Raw genomic sequence first — 21,393 nt, forward strand, 5'->3', positions numbered from 1 at the left:
TCCGAGGACATACTGGTTGGTAGGTTAACTGGTCATTGTAAATTGTCCTGTGACTGAGCCAGGGTTAAATTGGTGCTTGCTGGATGGTTCGGTTCAAACAGCCTATTCTACGCTGTAGAATAAAATAAATAAATAAAACAAATCTGTCTGTGTTAAATAAAATACCAGTCTGGTGAATGTTTTAACAGAGTAGAATGGCCTATGATGAATTGTTAATCTCCCATTTGAAATGGTCTTACACACATTAGTGCCGTTCAGGTACTGTGCCAGTGTGTATACAATATACAATTAAATTTACTTCCAATGGTCTACTGCATTCAGTGCTCGTGATGAGGCCTCCTCTATACTGATAGAACCAAGTGTAGACTAGGTGAACATTTTGCAGGACACCACATTCTGTCTGCAATGGCCAGCTTGAGTTTCAGTTGCATGTCATCTCATTTCTCCTTCCACTCTCACACCAACCTGACTGTCCTGACCTACAGACAGGACAAGCACCAAGTGGGAAGAACAATATCTCATATCCTGCTTCCATAGCTTACAATACAGTTGTATGAGCATGGAGTCTTCCAATTTCTGGTAACCCACACCCCCCGTGTTCTTCTTCCACAGACACTTGCCTGTCGCTATAGTTTTATTCTCTCCTCCCCATCCCCTCACCTGGTTCTCTCTGCCCGTTGTCCCCTCCAGACTAGTTCCATCCATCACCTATTAGTCCCATACTTTTATGTTCCCTCTCAGTTCTGATGAAGGGTCTCAGCCTAAGGCATTATCTTACACTTTTTGCACTCACATACGCTGCCAGAGATCTTCTAGAGTTCTGAGAAAGCTTCCTTCCTTATCTGGTATAACATATATGTGACTCAGAATCTTTGGAACTGTTAAAATATTAACCAAATGAATGAAAATACAACTATTTATATTGCATCACTCAATACTTTAGGCAACACCGGATATCAAATGAAGAATTTATGAAAAGGTATACAGAAACAACTATTGGTACACATAATCTAATGTGTAGGTTATCACATTATCTACAAACGGCAATGTGATAATCTTCAGTTTTAGTGTGGTTTGAGTGAGATATAAAAATAAGCAAAATTGCATATTCTGGAATCGAGTCAGGTCTATATCTATAGAAACAGAAACAGAGTTAATGTTTCAGGACAAAAACTCTTGTCAGAACTGGAAAGGAGAGAAAAGAATCTTGTTAAGTTGCAGGGAGGATAAGGGTGCGGGGTACATGTCTTTGATAGAATAAAACCAGGGTGACCATGGTGATGAACTGTAACCTCGACTTTAGCTCGAACAGATTTATCAAGTCAGTGAGTGAATGGGAGCAGAGAGGGAGAACGTAGACAAAGGAGTGTAGAAGATGCAAAACGCAGAGCAGGAAGACACATCCGGCAGGTCAGGCCAGACATGCCCCTCACTTCCAGAAGGAAAAAAGAGAGGCAAAACAGGCTGGGCCAGTATCACAGAGGGATGACTGACACTGATAACTGAAGTTACCTGAAGATGCACCTCCAGATTGAATTCCCTTTTATTTCTTTGATTCTCTGGAAGTGAATGACATAAAATAGAGATTGAATCTGCAATGGGTAAGCGTCAAGTGCTTGATGAGGGTACTGAAGGTCAGTGAAACTGATTGTTTTTGGGGCCTGGGGAAATTCATTCTTATCCTCCTAGCCCTCTCCCACATCTTAAATGGCTTATTGTCCATTAATATCATCCTTACTTTTCTTGAGGTTCTAGGGAACCCAGGGAGCTGGTGTTAAATCTATTGGAGAGGCCAGATGTGTGATTTCCAGCCTCATGGTTAGTATTTCTTTGGGAGGGTTCTGTTAAAGCTGCAAGTGTGTCGATTGGAATAGTATAACATTGTTAGACCAAAGCATTTCATTTATACCTCACTTGACCCTTGTAGCGTTCTCCACTGAGTTTTAAACTGGCTTCATAATTGCAGAAGGCTAGAGTATCTCTCCAATTTCCTTCATTAAAAAGGACTCACAGAAATTTGATTTATTTTGATAATTGTGGGTATAAACATAGATGTTTTTGGAAATTGTGCACAGACCTCAACAGAGAACCCTTTTAGAGTCACAGAATCATATTGCACCAAAGCGTTTTCTTTGGCCACCATGTCCATGCTAATCACCCATTTACTATAATCCCACTTACTGCTACTTGGTCTGCAGCTCTCTGTGCTTTTGCAATTCCAGTGGTCATCTCGATCCTTTTTCTATGTTGTGAGAATACCCACTTCCCCACCCTCTCTGTCAGTGCCTTCCTGATTCAACCCTCTCTCAGGGCCAAAGGTCTTCCACAGATACTTTTCAAACCTCTTCCCCTTATCCCACAACCATGTTATCCATTTTCTATTTTGGTTATGGGGAAAAGTTTTACAGTACGGGCACCCGATGGCATCCCAAGTGCAACACCTCCCACTCGTCCGGATTAAATACCATCCGTTCTTTGTCTGTGAAATACTATGCAGGGAAGTGTACTGTCGTCCATTTTGATAGAAGGAATGAAGGCATGGACTGCTTTCTAAACGGGAAATAAATTCAGAAATCAGAGGTGCAAAGGGACATGGATGTCCTTGCGCAGGATTCCCTGTAGCTTATCTTGCAGGTTGAGAGGGTGGTAAGGAAGGCAAATACAAAGTTATCATTCATTTTGAGAGGGCTGGAATGTAACAGCAAGGATGTATTGCTGAGGCTTTATAAGACATTGGTCAGGCTGCACTTGGAGTACTGTGAGACATTTCAGGCCCTTTATCTAAGAAATCAAGAGCTGGCATTGGAGAGGGTCCCAGGGAGGTTCATGAGAATTATCCCAGGAATGAAAGGGTTAACTTATGAGTAGCTTTTGATGCTTCTGGGCCTGTACTCACTGGAGTTTAAAAGGTGGATCTCATTGAAACCTATCGAATATTCAAATGGAGTGTACAGGGAGAGGATGTGAGGGAGTCTAAGGCTACATCCACACTAGACCGGATAACTTTGAAAACGCTGGTTTCGCGTAAAAATGACAGGTGTCCACACTATGTGTTTTTAAAAATATCTCTATCCACATTGAAACAGAGATTTCAGCGGATCTCCTCCTCCTGCGCATGCACAGGACACATCTACCAAAAACAAGTGACATGTTTGGTGTCAACTCTCACCATTAAAAGTGCACGTTTGTGTAGTTACAGGCTAGAAAAACTTAAAACAACGGACAGCTGTTGGCTGAATAGGTAAACCACCTTCATACGAACAAGGACAGAAAACAGGGCAAAGTGAGTATACTTATTTATTCAGTAAGTTATGGGTCAAAATATTTTGTGAGTACATTTCTAACTCTTCTGGCTTCAGTCTCATTGCCGTCTGCTCTGAAATTGTTAGGTTATGTTCAAGAAAACAATGAAATAGCACGCTGCCGTCTAACAGCATTTTCAGAAGTCTCCAGTTACCCCGTCCACACTGATCCGGCCAATCTGGCATTTTCAAAAATACACACTTTGGAAAGCGTTTCTAAAAAGCTCTGGTTTCAGGGGATGAAAATGCCGTTTTAGTGTGGACGAAGGGTGAAAAATGAAGAGAAAAGGCTTCGGTTACGGATTTATCCAGTGTTGTGTGGACGTAGCCTAAGATGAGAGGGCAGAGCACAAAATGCTGGAGGAACTCAGCAGCATCCATGGAAATGAATAAAACGACATTTCAGTCAGAGACACTTTCTTCAGGACTAAGAAGGAAGAAGGAAGCTGGCTAGAAGGTGAAGCCTGGTGGGTGGGGAAGGTCAAGGGCTGACGAAGAAAGAATGTGATAGGAGAGGAGAGTGGACCAGAGGAGAAAAGGAAGCAGGTGAGGACCCAGGAAGAAGTAATAGGCTTGTAAGAAGAGGTAAAAGACCAGAATGGGGAATACAAGGATCTCCCTTTAGAACTGAGATGAGGAGGAATTTCTTCAGACAGAGGGAATTCACTGCCACAGATAGCTGTGGAAGACCAAGTTATTGAGTATACTTAAAGCAGAGGTTGATAGGTTTTTGAATAGTAAGGGCATCAAAAGATAACGGGAGAAGGCAAGAGAATGGCATTATGGGGGGAAATAAATCAGCCATGATAGAATGGCAGAGCAGACTTGATGGGCCAAATGACCCAATTCTGATGCTATATAATTCTGCTTTTATAGTTGTTTAATTTTTGTAGCTGAGTACCCGCTCTGAGTTTTCTGAGTCCAGCAGCCTTAGGCTGGAAAGCAGCTCCATCTTTGTAGTTCTTATTTAAAAAGAACACATCTTAAAGGAACAGGGTAATTCAGATACTCTTCGACATATTAACTTAAAGCAACAAAACCACTGAACACTTTTGGAGTAATGCACCTTGATATGGGAATTATCTTTCAATAGCAACAGTGGATGTTTGTTCAGTGACAAATGGAACAGGTGAAATATTTCTTTAAGGAGTGCTGATATAGAGAGAAATAGGGAAATCCTAGCTTATACTCTCATGGGATTTAACATGTCAAGGATCTGATAAAAGATTTAATAGAGTCTACCCTAGCTATTTCAAAACTCTCCTTTAAATAGACAAAGGCTTGCTCTGTCCTGGATAATAAATCCATCCACTAAATAAAACGTGAGGCATTTAATAAATAATGTTGTTGATTTATTCTTCACCTTCCAGGAATAAAGAACTTCTGTATATGCAGAACCTCAAAGAACAGTCATCTATTCGCAGACCAGTGATTTTTCCCTGTTGCTGTCACGAGGTTCTAATTATTTAGCAAAGATTATATAGCATGTAAAGAACCCAAAGAAGTGCAAAGTCCAAATTCCATAAGGAGAATCTTGAATTTATGCTAAAATGTTTCACAATACAACAGATTTATTCTATCATACATATCCGTGTGGGGAGGCACTTAGGATTGATAGATTAATAGACAGCATCATCTTCTAAAATCTTTGTCCTGACTATCATATTGTCACTGAGTTACACAAAGGAGGCAAATACAGACCACAAAACCACATGTAAGTATTCTGCTAAAAGTGCAGCAGGAAGCACTCAAACACAGCTGCGGTCTCAAAGACAGCTTTACCTTTTCTTCATCAAATGGCAAATTCTGTATCTTAACAGACAGTTCAAAGATGCTTTCTCACAGTTTTACCTTGCAACATGCATTTACTTCCATTGTTATGACTTCTTATTCTGATACTGCCGAACTGTGAAAATCTTACTCACAGCAAAGCCTTCCAGAAGAAACAGTGCCTTGTCCGGTGGATATTAAATCCATGCGACTGAACAAAGACAACACAATGGACAAGGGTGTTTGGATCCTTTGCAGGAGTCATTGGACTTTATATATCACAATGGCCTTTCAGACAAGCATCTTACCGGCTTCTAATCTGAGCGCAGTTCCAGGCACACTGCAAGAGGGGAAGAAACCAATCTGCTGTCAGGAACCTCAGGAAGTGAAGCCTATAGTCTGTGATCACTACGTTTGTAGCATGTCTACATTCTAATCTCTTTCTTGCTCTCCTGGGAGAATGTGTGTAAAAGAGTCAGAGACAGCAAGCACTGCTAAATGACTTCAGCAGACAGGAGTCTCCCTGGGTTCTGTTGGAAATAGGCCACTGCTCATTAAATCTTTAGAAAGCTTTGGGAAACATATCCTATCTGGTCAGTGGGGCTTAATACTTAGGTTGCCAGGCGGAAGGCTAATGTCTGTTGAACGAAGGCAACTCTTCCCAAGCCAAAAATCAGTCACTGAATAAAATTATACTTGGCATTGGCAGGCTGTGGCCTTTGCTCTGTTCATTATAACGCAAATCCCAGTTTAATATTTGCCCACACATTAAAGGACTGGCTGAGGTGTAAATGCAGGCTGGGGCACTCATTTCCACTCAAAGTCGGGGCTTGACATTTTATTCATAAAGGATCCTGACACTGCAACCTCAGCGATGACAGGTTGATGGATGAGTTTCCAAGCAGACAATTAAGGTCCTGACATCACCAACTCCTGCTTCCGAATTCGATTCTCATCAAATCTGCACAATGTGACCAGTGCCTTTTAAAATCAAACAATGCAAATTGAAATGGCACATGAAAAAATTTGCCGCTTAATACTGCACCTCACACACAAGAACAAAGCAAACCACCAGTGTATTAAATAGTCATCCGCTTTAAAATGGCTTCAGGACTTAGTGACCTGTATATGGCTTTGAAAGAGTTAATAATTGACCTCTGAGGTTTGTATGACCACCAGGAAACAAAAAGCAAACTTTAGCCAAGGTTGAGGAAAGCTCATCTTTATCATCAGGACAGGTTAATAGTTAACAGGCTAACGAAATCCCATGTTTGCATGGCAGTTTATACAGTGAGAGACTCTTTGGGGCTCGGTGAGGAAAGGTAGACGGTTTGAGTTTCTCGCTCTTGTTGGTCATCTGTCATCCTCTAATGAAGGTAAATAAAACTTGCACAATTTTGAGTTATTACAATAGTTTTCTTCAAGAACTTCAATTATCGTAACCTAACAACTTAGCTAAACCCTTTTCCTAGTACACAAATGCTTGTCTTTGAGAAACACTGCAAATGCAATGAGGCAATGCGCACACAAAGTGCTGGAGGAACTCAGCTGGTCAGGCAACACCAATGGAAATGAACAGGCAGTTGACATTTCGGGCAGAGACCCTTCTTCAGGACTGAAAAGGAAAGGGGAAGATGTGCCTTCCTTCTCAATCCTGAAAAAGGGTCTGATGCTGCCTAACCTGTTGAGTTCCTCCAGTGTTTTTGTGTGTGTTGCTCTGGATTTCCAGCATCTTTCCAGCAGATTTTCGCATGTTTATGACATGCAATGAGGCCTGATTACTGGGAGTGTGCATTTGGCAGGACAGTGAGATCATATGGAAAAAGGCAATGTGCTACACAACAATAACCCAGTCAGTACAGCCCTGATTGGGACCAGGAAAAATTCAAGTTTCACTAATCAAGTACACCCAGCACCTTTTAAAGGCAGAAAGTTTTATGACTAATTACAACAAAGAAATATCCTAGTTAATCCACAAGAACAATAAACAGGCCTGTATTTTCTGTTTCTGTGTCAAAAGCCAAGGAATGGGCTATACAGAAAGCATATATGATTCTTAGCAAAACAGATACCAGAAATCATTGCACTTTCCATATCACATAATGTCCTTTCAGGCTTTCAGTGTGAGTATGTTTTCACTGTTTGTCTCTTATTTGATGCTGTAGCCCAAGACCTTGCTCTGGAGTGTCCTTTCCTAACCTCTTCATTCCTCAAATGCCTCTTTCTGACAAGGCTTCAATATCCCCTTCCTTATGTGATTCACTGTCAAACTTTGTTTCATTGTATTTCTGCAATGTGCTCCAGCATATTTCAGTGGTTGAGGTTTCACATTTATAAGAATAGTACAACTGTTAACGTTTGCTAATACTTCACGGTGAAGCTGAGGGCAACTCCTCCTCAGCCTTCTCAAGTACACTCGCCAAAGTCAGTAACCAACTGTGTACTTGTTATTTAATATTTCAGTAATATTTTAGTATTATTGTCAATATATTGTTTGATTAACCATTCTTTGTTTGCTTACACAACTCATTATGGGTTATATGTAAGAAGTACGTGAATGGAATCAGTTATTATGCCACCACATCATAAGCAAGCACCTCACCAAAGAAAAACAAGGTACATGAGTATCTCCGGCTCCAGTCAATTAGTCTTTGGAGTTACAAAACATAATGATGGCAATAAGGAAGTTTTTAAATGGACCCGAGATGACTACCTACCTGTTGAAGTACGGCACTTTTTTAATTGGAAGTGGGGTTAGACTCAAATTGAAACAAAAGCACAGCACATGTTTGTTCAGGAGAGAAAGATGTTTGACTAAAAAAAACAGAAAATGGACAAAATTTACTGGTTCATAAACAGTGAGCACACAGAGAGATGATAATACAAAGCAGAAATAGCTGGTTACATTGGAAAGATGGAGATGTTCAATTGCATATGGATAACTAGATGATGTACACCGAGCAAATGGAATAGTCAATAAGAAGCAAGTGCCATTCCTGCTGGAAAGCATACAGTTTGCTTTGAAGTTTAACTGCTCCAGACTAACCAGCCAAAATGAGCTTCACTGATATCATGAATGTAATGTAGCAACATTTAGAACTGTAACCATTGTTGATTGCAGAACATTGTAGGGTTCATAAAAGGAATCAGGAGGAAGGAAATTCCATTCCAGCTTAAGTGGCTGAAATAAGGAAATAGCCCAAACATTTTCAGTTCAGAAATGCTTAATAATGCACCGAGAGATCATTTAGTTTGTTTAATCTTACACGATTTTTTCGTGTATTTTTTTTTTCATTTCCAGGGCACCTAGGCACAACTTGAGTAGCAGCAGTACTCTCAAGGGATACATTTAAATTTTCCCGATTCAGCCTTATATAACTAAGATGCACAACAGCTTCTAAGGTCAGTACAGTCAACAAAGAGGTATTAATGCATTTAAATGAACTATCGCTGCTTAAAACCAACGGAAACAATACTGGTTATGATCGGAAGCGCCCTTGTAGGATACCTTGGAGGAAGCAAGGGTGTAGACAGTGTGTTTAAGGAAATAGGGTTTTAAACTCCTTATACTGACTATCTTGTAGCAAATGTGTAGTCTCTAGTGAATAAATGATCTCAGAGCCAGGGTGCTGAATCAGAGGGACATTAGGACCATGTGTGCCCTTTGTTTCACAGAATCCTGGATAACCCCTTCCGTACAGGATGCTGTGATTCAGATCGACGGGTTTACTATATTCCATCAGGATAGGTCTAAAGAGACTCTCAAAAGCAGAGGTGGAGGAGTATGCCTCATGATCAACACTTCTTGGTGCACAAATATATCAATGCTGTCCCAATTCTGCTCATCAGACCTGGAATATCCCACAGTTAAGTGCAGACCTCTTTACCTACCATGGGACTTTACATTCCACCTCAGGTCAATGTCATGCAGGCTTTAGATGATCTGAGCAATGGGATCAACATGCACGAAACAGCGCACCCTAACGCCTTCACCATCGTTTTGGGAGATTTTAAACAGGCCAAAAAAAAATCACTAAGCAACTACCATCAACAGATCACTTGCAATACCAGAGGAAACAACACACTGGACCATTGCTACACCACCATCAAGAATGCCTACCGTGCTATTCCATGCTCTCACTTCGGGAAGTCTGATTACCTAGCTGCACATCTACTCCCTGAGTATAGGCAGAGACTGAAGACTGCAGCACCAGTAATGAGGACCAGGAAGGTGTGGACAAGGGAAGCACAGGAGCACCTACAGGACTGCTTTGAATCAGAGGACTGGACTGTATTCAGGGATTCATCTTCACACTTAGATGAGTATGCTGCAGTTGTTACTAAATTCATTAAAACTTGTGCGGAGGAGTGTGTGCCTACAAAGACTTACTGTACATTCCCAAATCAAAAGCTGTGGATGAACCAGGAGGTACGGCGTCGGCTGAAGGTTAGATCTGTGACATTTAAGTCTGGTAACCCAGTCCTGTACCAGAAAACCAGGTATGATTTGTGGAGGGCTGCTTCAAGGGTGAAGAGACAATTTCAAACGAGGTTGGAGGCAAATCTGGCAGGGCTTGCAAGACATTACTTCCAACAAAGCAAAACCAATAGCATGAATGGCAGCGATGTTTCACTACCAGATGAACTCAACGCCTTCTATGCCCACTTTGAAAGGGAGAACACAACTTCAGCTGTGAAGATCCCTGCTGCACCTGATGACCCTGTGATCTCTGTCTCAGAGGCCGATGTTAGTCTGTCTTTAAAGAGAGTGAACCCTCGAAAGGTGGAAGGTCCCGATGGAGTACTTGGTAAGGCTCTGAAAACCTGTGCCAACCAACTAGTGAGAGTACTCAAGGACATTTTCAACCTCTCACTGCTACTGAGGAAATTTCCTCTTGCTTCAAAAAGGCAACCATTATACCAATGCCTAAGAAGAATAATGTGGGCAGCCTTAATGACTATCACCCTGTAGCACTCACATCGACAGTAATGAAATGCTTTGAGAGGTTGGTCATGACTAGACTGAACTTCTGACTCAGCAATGACCTGGACCCACAGCAATTTGCCTATCGTCACAATAGGTCAATGGCAGATGCAATCTCAATGGCTTTCCTCATGGCTTCAGACCACCTAGACAACATTAATACCTACATCAGGATGCTGTTCATCGACTATAGCTCAGCATTTAATACCATCATTCCCACAATCCTGATTGAGAGGTTGCAGAACCTGGGCCTCTGTATCTCCCTCTGCAACTGGATCCTCAACTTCCTATCCGGAAGACCACAGTCTCTGCATATTGGTGATAACATATTCTCCTTGCTGACGGTCAACACTGACGCATCTCAGCACTTAGCCCACTGCTCTACTGTCTATATGCATATGACTGTGTGGCTAGGCATAACTCAAATACCATCTATATAGGTGCTGTTTGATACAACCATTGCTGGTAGAATATCAGGTGGTGATGAGAGGACAAGAGGGCATACAGGAGTAAGATATGCCAACTAGTGGAGTGGTGCCACAGAAACAATCTGGCACTCAACGTCAGTAAGATGAAAGAGCTGATTGTGGACTTCAGGAAGGATAAAACAAAGGAACACATACCAATCCTCATAGAGGGATCAGAGGTGGAAAGAGTGAGCAGTTTCAAGTTCCTGGGTGTCAAAATCTCTGAGGATCTAACCTGGTCTCAACATATCAATGTAGGTATTAAGAAGGCAAGACTTCATTAGGAGTATGAAGAGAGTTGGTATATCAACAAATACACTCAAAAACCTGTATAATTGTACCATGGAAAGCATTCTGACAGGCTGCATCACTGTCTGCTATGGAGGAGCTACTGCACAGGACCAAAAGAAGCTTCAGAAGGTTGTAAATGTAGTCAGCTCCATGTTGGGTACTAGCCTACAAAGTACCCAGGACATCTTCAAGGAGTGGTGTCTCAGAAAGGCAGCGTCCATTATTAAGGACCCCCAGCACCCAGGACATGCCCTTTTCTCACTGTTACCATCAAGTAGGAGGTACAGAAGCCTGAAGGCACACACTCAGCAATTCAGGAACAGCTTCTTCCCTTCTGCCATTCAATTCCTAAATGGACATTGAACACTTGAACACTACCTCACTTTTTTTAATATATGGTATTCCTGTTTTTTTTGCAGGTTTTTAAAATCTATTCAATATATGTATACTGTATTTGTACCTTTACTTATTTATTTATCATTATCATTATTATGATTATAATTATTATTATTTCTCTCTCTTCTAGATTATGCATTGCATTGAACTGCTGCTGCTAAGTTAACAAATTTCACATCACATGCCGGTGATAATAAATCTGATTCTGATTCTGATTCAAAACAGCTCCTAACTGAAACACATCACATTTAAAAAAGCAGTTAAAATTGCAATATCAATGGAAACAGAAGTCAGAGAATTAATTGAGTTGCAGCCAGGAATGAAACTGAGCATGAATAAAATTGCAACATCTAAATAGAAACTAGTCTGGCTGAACGAATTGTAGATACAGCACAGAATAGGCCCTTGCAGCCCTTTGAGCCACACTGCCCAGCAATCTGACAATTTTAATCCCAGCTAATCACAAGGCAACTTACATTGACCAATTAGTATGTCTTTGGACTGTGGGGTTGGAAACCAGAGCACCCTGAGGAAACCCACTTGGTCTCGGACAGAATGTACAAACTCCTTACAGGCAGCAGCGGGAATTGAACCTGGATCACCTGTACTGTAAAGCGTTGTGCTAACCACTACACTGCCAATTGTGTTACCATTTTGTCAGGGGCTTATATACAGCAGACCAATGCAGATCTAAAGGGAAAACCTGCAGAAAGCGTAACAAAGTAGGACACATACAAAGAGCATGTTGAACAGACAGAAATAAATGGACTACACAAAGAAGAGAAAAAGATAAAAAGTCAAGTTGCAGTTTCAAGATGAGTACTAGTCTGCATGCTGTTGACGAACAATATGATAATGAAGAGAGTGACACAAGGCTGAGTAGCCTTGAGATTTACAATGTGAAAACTAACAATAGACAAGCAATATGGCTTGCACCAAAAGTGAATGGAAAAGTAATTAAAATAGAATTAAACACTGACTTCAGTCATTCCATTAATGAGTTTTAATGGCATTTCAAAGATACATTGAAATGGCATTGTAAATATACATCTAAGAACTTATACTGGAGAAAAGATAACTCCCGTGGGAATGATATTTGCAACAGTGAAATACAACAACTAACAAGCCACCTTGGGCTTGTAGGAGGGCCAGCACTGTGGAGGTGTGACCAATTGAGATAACCATAACTTGAGCGGAGATCCATCGACCACTTGCATGCCACATCCCCTGCAACAGAGTCAATTGAAAGTGAATTAAGAATTGTATTCAATAATACCACTGCAGTGTTGATGGATGACATTGAAAAACCAAAAATGCCACACCCAAGTTTTACAAAGCCAATCCAGTTCCTTATACCATCCGCGATAAAGAAGCCAGTGAGCTAAATCACATGGAGGCTGAAGGAATTCTTTCCAAGGTTGAGTGGAGTCCATGGGCAACACTAGTGGTCCAAGTATGATGGGTTTGTCAGGATCTGTGGTAACTTTAAGTACTGAAGGCAGGTCAATACCCTCTGTCCAGGAGAGAGGATATCTTTGCAAAGTAGACTTAGCTGAGGTCTACCTACAGGTGGAGATGGAAGAAGATTCCAAAGTGTTTTCCACCATAAACACACATAAAGGGCTTTATGACTACGATAGGCTTATCTTTGAAGTACCTGCTTTCTGGCAGAAAGCTATGGACCAGGTGCTGAAAAGCTTCCCAAGTACTCAGTGTTACCCAGATGGCATCATTGTTACCAATGAGGAAGACAAAGAAATTGTTGAAAATCTAAAGACATTGTTGAAAAGATTAGAAGATTATAGGCTCACAATGCAACAAATGTGAATTCTTTAAAACAAGCATCACTTGATCACAACATGCACTAGTGTGCTGAGAAAATTCAAGCAGTGTTGATGTCAGACACTATTCACATATTAAGATCCACGTCATCCAGTGAAGCTTGTCTGTGATGCCTCGTCTTACAGTATAGGTGCAGTCATGTCACATGTTTTGAGTAGTGGAAGTTAACACGCCATAGCCTTCGCATCACATTTCCTTACTGCTGCAAAGATTGACAGGGAGGCCTTGATTAACCAGTACTTGTTTACATTCATTACTGTTTGTCAACCATTGATGCCCATTTTCAAATCACGGAAATGTTCTCCAAATAACAGCAGCCTGAATGCAGAGATAGGCTTTGCTTCTTGCAGCTCAAATTCAAGAGGACGACTAGTCAGGGAAATGCTGACAGATTGTCCCGTTTACCCTTGGAAAAGGAAATACCTGAAACATTTACAAAAGAGGACACTCCTCTCGATGTATTCTCCCTAATGCAAATTGAAAGTCTCCCTCTTTACTGCAGAGATAATCCAGAGGGAAACCAGAAAAGACTCCACACAGTCTTAGGTCTATGTGGCAACACAAAAAGGTGGGAACGTGCAGCAGAAATTCTAGTTTCCTGATTTCTACCAGTGCTGGGATGAAGGTGTCCTTATGTGGAGAATGTGTTGTACAATCCAAACTGAGACCTACATGCCAGTCATCTAGGCATGGCCAAAATGAAAGTGTTAGCTCAAGGCTTTCTCTGGTGGCCTGGGATAGATCAGCATTTCAGGCAGCTTGGCACGCACTGCTCAGGATGCCAAACTGTCCAGAACATGCCGAGAGCAGCACACTTTACAACAAACAACTCACCAGCCATGCTGTTCCTGGGTCATCCCTTGTGCTCATGCTGGAATCTTCTCAAATGCAATCTGGGAACCAACAAGCAGGGCAAGCAGCTGAGACAAATAGAAGGCTCCTGAAGTAAGGAGGATTGATGTTTCACTGCTGGACGAGTAGTCCTGGAGAGGGACTACAGAGACTATCAAAAGTGGATAGTTGGAAAGATTAAAGACAGATCTAGACCACTCTCCTACACGGTGAACATTATGTCTGATCTCAGTTAGAGACCACACATCGAGCAGCTGAGGAGAGAAGAGTCACTTGTTAGAGAACAGTGTCCAGAGCTCTCTGAAACACTTCCTGCAGTCCTAGAATCAACGCCTACAACTGCCACATAACCATATATAACTATAACATATATATATATATCATGGAGGATGCCACAGAACATGGCTACAAGTCTCACACATACAGACATACATATATACACACACAGAGTACATATGACTAGAGACTAGAGAGCAATTTGTCAAATAAATTGAGATGCAACCTATAATTCTCTATTGAGCTGGAGATTATAGCTAAGCTGAGATGAGTGTTGTATATTTAATATGTCAGTAATATTTGACTAATATTGAAAATATATTGTTTGATTAAGCATTGTTTACATAATTCAATACATAAGAAGTATGTGAATGGCATACGTCATTACACCGCCACATCGTACGTGAGCGCCTCCGTAAAGAAACGCCCAAGTATTCCCAGCTCCTGCGATTCTCTTTTGATTAGTTTCAGAGTTACAAGTATAACAGTTCTATGTTCCCTGAGAGATTAGTTTATTTAGCCATTTGATTACAAATTTAATTGGTTTATCACAACATTGTGGGCCGAAGGGCCTGTTCTGGTGCTGTACTGTTCTAAGTTCTAACTGAACTATTCTCTTGGTACAATTCCATGAAAAAGTAGTGGTTTAATGCATGAAGTCTAATTGAGTTTTGCATGAAGCACTAAGTCATCATAACTGATTAGTGAATGTTGTAACTCTAAGAGACAATTTTTATGTCTGGAGATCATAATTGCCTCAAATTAATATTTCAGATATTTTAAAATTATTTTTGAAGTGTTTCTAAGAAGTGTAGTCATGATATTTAGTTGTTACTTTAGCATAGTGTATAATATTCAATATTTATTTCCAATTCTGTCTTTATTTTGAAATATGAGCTTAAATTATACTTTCTTCTTCCGGGTTTGCTGGTTATATGAATTTTTCAATATGACTGGTTACCTAGGCAGCTGGATAACATCACTGTTGCTGAATGCTGGTTGAGTCATTTGGCTCAGCTCATCTCTCTCCTTGAACGAATGCAATCAAAATCTTCAATAGGGAAGTGTACAGCACAAAGATCACTCAAACTTCAGGGAAAACTTTTTTTCAAAATTATCCACTAATACCATAGCTTTGTTAATAAATATTACATTAAATACATCATGACAGTTCCTTCTGGAGTTTACGTGCCAGTTTTAAAAGTGAATGCGACCTGTTGGAACTTGTCTGCTGAGCGGGAGATGATGGAATAAGTTGGAGACAGTTCCTTGTGGACTTAATGCACCAGTTTTAAAAAGCAAGTGGGGCCGCTTGGGACTCTGTGGAGCAGAAGATCACTTGGGTTATTGGTAACTTAGCAAAGGCCAATTAAAAAAAAGCAAGGTGTAAGCAGAGCGGCCATTGTTCTATGTTGACAAAGGTATTTAAATACTTGACAGATGTTGATGGAGTAAGGAGAAGCATTGGTATCCAGAGAGACAGGGGTAAAGTAACTGGCAGAAAAAAAAGTGATGGTGAGAGAAACATAAAATTATCAAAGAATTTATAGATGATAAAGATTGAAAAAAAGAATAGTGGAATTGGGTAAGTACATGCGTAGGAACATTTTGTAGAACTGTATCTGCATTAGTTTAAGAATTTGTTCAGCCATCATTTCAGTGTTCCTATTTCAACATCACCCTAGTTCTGTCTGGATCACTTTTAGGCTTTGGAGTTTCCTATTCTTTTCCATCTGCCTCTACTGTAGGAGAAACATTCAGAGCTGAAGAAGCATCGGCACTAACCATGTGGATTCCCTCTCATATCCCAAAGGCTTGCAGGTTGGTAGGTCAATAGACCACAGTAAAGTGCCCCTGGTTTGTGTAGGTGTGGTGGAAACTGGGAGAAGCAGAGAAGACTGTGGGTCAGGAAGGTAGGGTTGGTACTGGTTGGCACAGAGTTAGTGGTCCAAGGTGTGCTGCTTTAGTGGAATTGTTCCCCTCCTGCCTCAGTCAGTCAGTCACTGAGTTCAAATGTCATTCCCAGAAATGAATGCTTAAGCTGAGCTGACATTATTGCACAATCCTGAAAAACTGGAGCACAATTAGAGCTACTGTCTTTAAAGCTCCATTTTCCTCTATATACTCTGAAGGGTCAACTTACACTGCTTCAAAGAAATTCATCCCCACTATTCCACTACCTCCAATGCAGCTGCCCTGACCCAGCCCTACTCTGTATTCTGCCTAATATTTCTCACTGGATAAAAATAAATTTCTCTCAATGATTGTGCGGGGCCTTGCTCTGCACAAATTAATTGCTGGAATGAGATTTGCCCAGAAGATGCAGAGATTTCAGGTGAGGCTATTCTAAGAGGAGTGCCAAGTGATAGTTGCACATTTAGAATTCTTAACACACATTCAAGGCAAGTTCAAAGTTCAACATATTATTATTATCAAAGTAATTATATGCCACCTGAGATTCATTTTCTTGCACGCATGCTCGATAAGTCCATAATAGAATAACAACCATAATGGAAACAATGAAAGACCACACCAACTTGTGCATTCAACCAGTGTGCAAAAGATAACAAACTGTTCAAATCCAAAAAAAATAATAATAATAATAATAAATATTGAGACCATGAGATGAAAAGTCCTTGAAAGTGAGGGAATGGTCCCCAAATTTGAAAAGAGTTTTTTTTTTCTGGCCAGTAGCCCCCTCCCTTCTGCACCTGGGTCCTTATTTAAAAGAAATTGTCATGAAGATAACTTGTCTTCAGGATTGTGCTGCGCTCAGCCCCGAGAGGAATGATATGAATCCTTTCTTCAAAAATGAGGCTAATTATGGAGGGCCAGTTACCAGATGCTAAACAACTAAAAATGCCACTCTTCTCTAATGAATGTGCAAGAAACAGCCTGCACTGTAATTAATATATTTGTGTCCTCGGGCACCTGCCAGACTATAATGATTGAGCCTTTGACACTGTGGTGACTGATGCTTAATGGCAAACTCCTAGTGTTCCATGTTCCTGTCCTAAAGTTAGCTGCTTGTGTTTCCATGACCATGTGAGACAACGCCTCATCTCCTCTCACTAAATGAGAACTTTGTACCTTATTTGAATATCCAGCCTATAATAAATCATATTTCTCACTCAACGTCTACAGCTCCATAGGTAGGATAAGTCACTATCAGGATGAGGCCCCACTTAAACTGAAGGAACCAGACGTAGATTGGGAGACTACTTCGCCAAGCACCTACGTTCCATCCACCAGAGAAAGCAGGATCTCCCAGTGGCCACCCATTTTAATTCCACTTCCCATTCCCATTCTGATATGTCCACCCATTGCCTCCCCTACTGTCGTGATGAGGCCACATTCAGGTTTGAGGAACAACACCTTATATTCCAATTGGGTAGCCTCCAACCTGATGGCATGAACATCGATTTCTCAAACTTCCAGTAATGCACCCCCCAACCTCCTCCCTCACTATTTCCCATCCTTTTTTCTTTCTCTCACCTTATCTCCCTTCCCATCCATCAGCTCCCTCTGTTGCTCCTCCCCCCTTTTCTTTTTTCCATGGCCTTCTGTCTCTTTCACCAATCAACTTCCCAGCTCTTTGCTTCATCCCCTCCAGGTTTCACCTCTCCCTTCCCCCCACCTTTTAAATCTACTCCTCAGCTTTTTTTCTCCAGTCCTGCCAAAGGGCTTCGGCCCAAAACGTCGACTGCACTCCTTTCCTAGATGCCGCCTGACCTGCTGAATTCCTCCAGCATTTTGTGTGTGTTGCTCAGATTTCCAGCATCTGCAGATTCTCTCTTGTTTGTCCATAGATGGGTCTGAGTTGGAGAACTCTGAGTGTCAACAGCTTTCTCAGATCCAGCCTCGCTGACTCCACTCTGGCCCCTTTGATCTACAAAGAGCCTCTGGATAGAGGGTGTTACGTATTTCAAGACAGCTCTGTGAGCCTTGGATTACAATCTCCACTCCCCTTGTCCTCCACTCCTCGTCTATAGCAAGTAGAGATCCCAGCAGATAAACAGAGAGTCACATACTCGCCTTTTCCCTGCGGGAGACAAATGACGGATAACTCCAAATAGCTTTCTGCACAGGGGCAGCTGAGCCAGGCTAACATGCTTTTCAAAGCCAAGGATTCTGCACAGCTCATTCTCGGCCACAGCTGCTATCCGCTCTGTGCCCCAGCCGGGATGGTTGTATAAATCCTTCTTCTCCCAGGGGGGACTTAATGCTTGGAGATGTCGATTAAAAACTTGCATTAAAACTTGACAGAAGATACAGTGGGACTTCTGGATGGGAAACCCATGTACAGCTGCAAAAACGAAGTAGTGAGACCTAAGGGAACTCTGGGAAGTGCTGAGGGGAGTCAGGTATCTCCTCTCTCTGGATGTCAGAGAAATAAAATGGTAGGTGCATTCCATACCAGCTAGTTGTCCAGAGAGCAAACTCCATTCAGCTCATCAAGCTTGTCTCTCCGCATCTTTCAGAGCTATCCGATTAATCATAACTTTTTCTTTCCCAAAACTCGGCAAATGCTTTTCTCCCCAAGTGCAGTACTACGCAATTCCCTTTATATTACAGAATTCCCTCCTTTGAATTTTAAAGATCCATATGAAAGTATTATTCAAAGACATAAGAATTTTGTGCAAATGGATTCTACGTTTAGCAACCTTACTATTAATAGCAAAAAGTAAAAGAGCAATTAACGAGCAGACAAGGTGAAATATGGAGCTGCTTTTCATGACTATTGCTTTAATGAATTTAATTTTAACTACAAAGCAAGGGAAGAGGTGGGTTAGATATATCCTCCTCCAATAGTCATACCTATGTATATTTCATATTTCAATCATGTTGGAGTAATCTTTTATATATATATTGATTAATATTCCTGTTTATTTAAATAATTCATTACCAATTATATGTATAAATATGTGATTTACATACATCATCACGCTACTATCTGATATGTATGTACCTTGCTTAAAGGAAACTTGAAGCTAGGCTCACAATTCAGACTCCCATGGCTTTCTTTGAATTAGCTTCACCTTTGAAGTTACACCCATCCTACTGGGTTCAGAGCGAGAACTCCAGTCCCCACTCAGTAATCTGGAGTGGGGTTTGAGATCAACGCCCTTTAGGCTCTAAAGCAGGAACGAATCCACTGAAGCAGAGGTTTACGCCAGAAAAACTGAATCAGGTCAAGTTATTCAGGAAGCAAGTTGTGATAAGAATGTATTATCTTAAAGAGTAGTGGAATGGTGTCATTTAGGAGTAAAATAGATACAGATGTAAAGTAGAATGAGATTAATTGGATTGCTCGTTCACAGGGATGGGCCAAATTGTTCCTTTGTTTTATCTTTGTACCATTCTGTGGATGAGATCACTAATACCCATATTCAGCAGAGAAAATACTTCTCAGACCCAAGCACCAAATCCATCAGCAGTTTTATTTTATAATCTCCCTTAAATCATCACTAATGCTGTGTTATAATTCCTTGTGTGCTTAGGATCACACACCAGACAATTTAATAGGCAGGACACTCTAGGGGACAAGAGAGCTTGCCAGGAATATTTACTGAAACAGAACAAATACTCGACAGAGTCAGTACAAAATATGAGAGACAGCTGAGAAGCAGTTTGCACAGAGCAAAGCAAGAGCAGTTGAGTTACCTGGGGCCTCCCCTTACACCTGTGCTCTCAGGGGTTCTGATCCAGTCTGGGCTGGAACAGAATGGAAGATTTCGGCTCATCTTCTAATAAAGTCGAAAACTGTGTTATTGAAAAGAAGTTAAACTTAGAGTGGTCTGAGCCATTAAACGTAAATGGAGAGTCAGTCTCACTAGTAAATACTGGATTGCACTGAAATTATCATTTCTAACTGCTTGTTCAAAGCCCCAAATGTTAGTCTTATAGGGCTTGAATATTTTAATTTAAATAGATGATAGATATTGCCAGAGACCTAATGGAAATTGGGTTTAAAATATTCTGTACACCAATAAACCACAAATTGGCAAGATAATTTATGATGTCAACTAAGCGTTCTGCTTTATAAACGTGGGTTACGGTATGGAGATGGTGCAGACTGCAGACTGATCAGGTTTGCTTGTGGATAGATAGTAAAATTTGCTAGTCAGCTGGAAATAGTTTGTGAGAGGATTGCGGGTGGAGAACAGAGCTGTATACTGCAAGCATTTTCGATCATGTAGGGAATAACTATTACCAAATGAGCTGCAAATTATTGAAGAAAACAAAATGTGGTCTTTTGTCTAAATATCACTTCAAAATTCTCAAATACCTGATTTCGGTGAATGAAGAAAATCTCAAAAAATCCAAATTAAACAAAAAATAAGAAAAGAACAATTAATTGAAGCCCTATTTATGTGTATGTAATGACTGGGTGCTCCATCTCCTTATTCCATTCCTGATTTTTTTTAATTCAAAGAATGCAAGGCATGTTAATCCAGCCCACTGATTATGCTTCAGAGGAGCCTCCTCCTCCTTCTCTTCACCCAACTCTATCAGCAGACCCTCTGTTCTTTCCCCATCATATAATTAGCAAGATTCCACTTAAAACCACCATGGGTTTTTTTTTTTGCCTTAATTGCTCCACTTTGCACCTTCTTGCTGCCTTGGGAATAAAAGTATTTCTCCTGCATCCTTGACCAGTTTTATTAAGGTTTACAATAGTTCAGAATCAGACTTAGTATCACTAAAATTTGTTGTGAAATTTGTTGTTTTGCAGCAGCAGTACAGTGCAATACATAAAAAACTATAAATCACAATAAGAAATATATGTTTACAATTTAAATTAAGTAAGTACTGCAAAAGAAAAGAGCAAAAATAATTCTGGACTAAAATAGTTACAGAATAATGTTTCGGACTCTCCTTTAAGATGCAGTGTCTTCCTCATATCTATCTCGATCAAATAATTTCATTATTTTTGAGATCACAATGAAGGCAACCCACACCCTTCAATATCCAATCATCCTTATTTAGCTTAAAGCCTTTTGATTCAGCTCACTCTTGTAAATTATTTCTGGATCCTATCTTTTATATTCAGTAGCTTCAATTAATACAGCCACCAGTTTTTCTCAATATTTCACACGTTTTTTTAAAAAACAAAGCTCCCTACATGATTAACATAAATTCTCTTACTTGTAATTCTATTCTGTGAGAAGTAAAGGATCGATTTTCATTGAATAAAAATCAAAACCCTGCC

At 40.7% G+C, this 21,393-nt stretch overlaps 1 protein-coding gene and 1 long non-coding RNA gene across 4 annotated transcripts in view; one reads left to right on the top strand and one right to left on the bottom strand.

The window, feature by feature from the left end:
* LOC132393122 (E3 ubiquitin-protein ligase Midline-1) overlaps nt 1–21,393 on the bottom strand; it is a 393,698-nt gene that overhangs the window by 252,282 nt on the left and 120,023 nt on the right. The window lies entirely within an intron of this gene.
* The window catches only part of LOC132392328 (uncharacterized), a 52,522-nt gene continuing 37,459 nt past the window's right edge, over nt 6,331–21,393 (top strand). For all 3 annotated transcript variants that reach the window (XR_009511491.1, XR_009511492.1, XR_009511490.1), the window contains exons 1-2: nt 6,331–6,448; nt 8,374–8,474. This is a non-coding gene — a long non-coding RNA (uncharacterized LOC132392328). The remainder of the gene's footprint in view (nt 6,449–8,373; nt 8,475–21,393) is intronic.

The sequence above is a fragment of the Hypanus sabinus genome, chromosome 4 (genome assembly GCF_030144855.1).
Source record: "Hypanus sabinus isolate sHypSab1 chromosome 4, sHypSab1.hap1, whole genome shotgun sequence".
In the NCBI taxonomy this organism is placed as follows: Eukaryota; Metazoa; Chordata; class Chondrichthyes; order Myliobatiformes; family Dasyatidae; genus Hypanus; species Hypanus sabinus.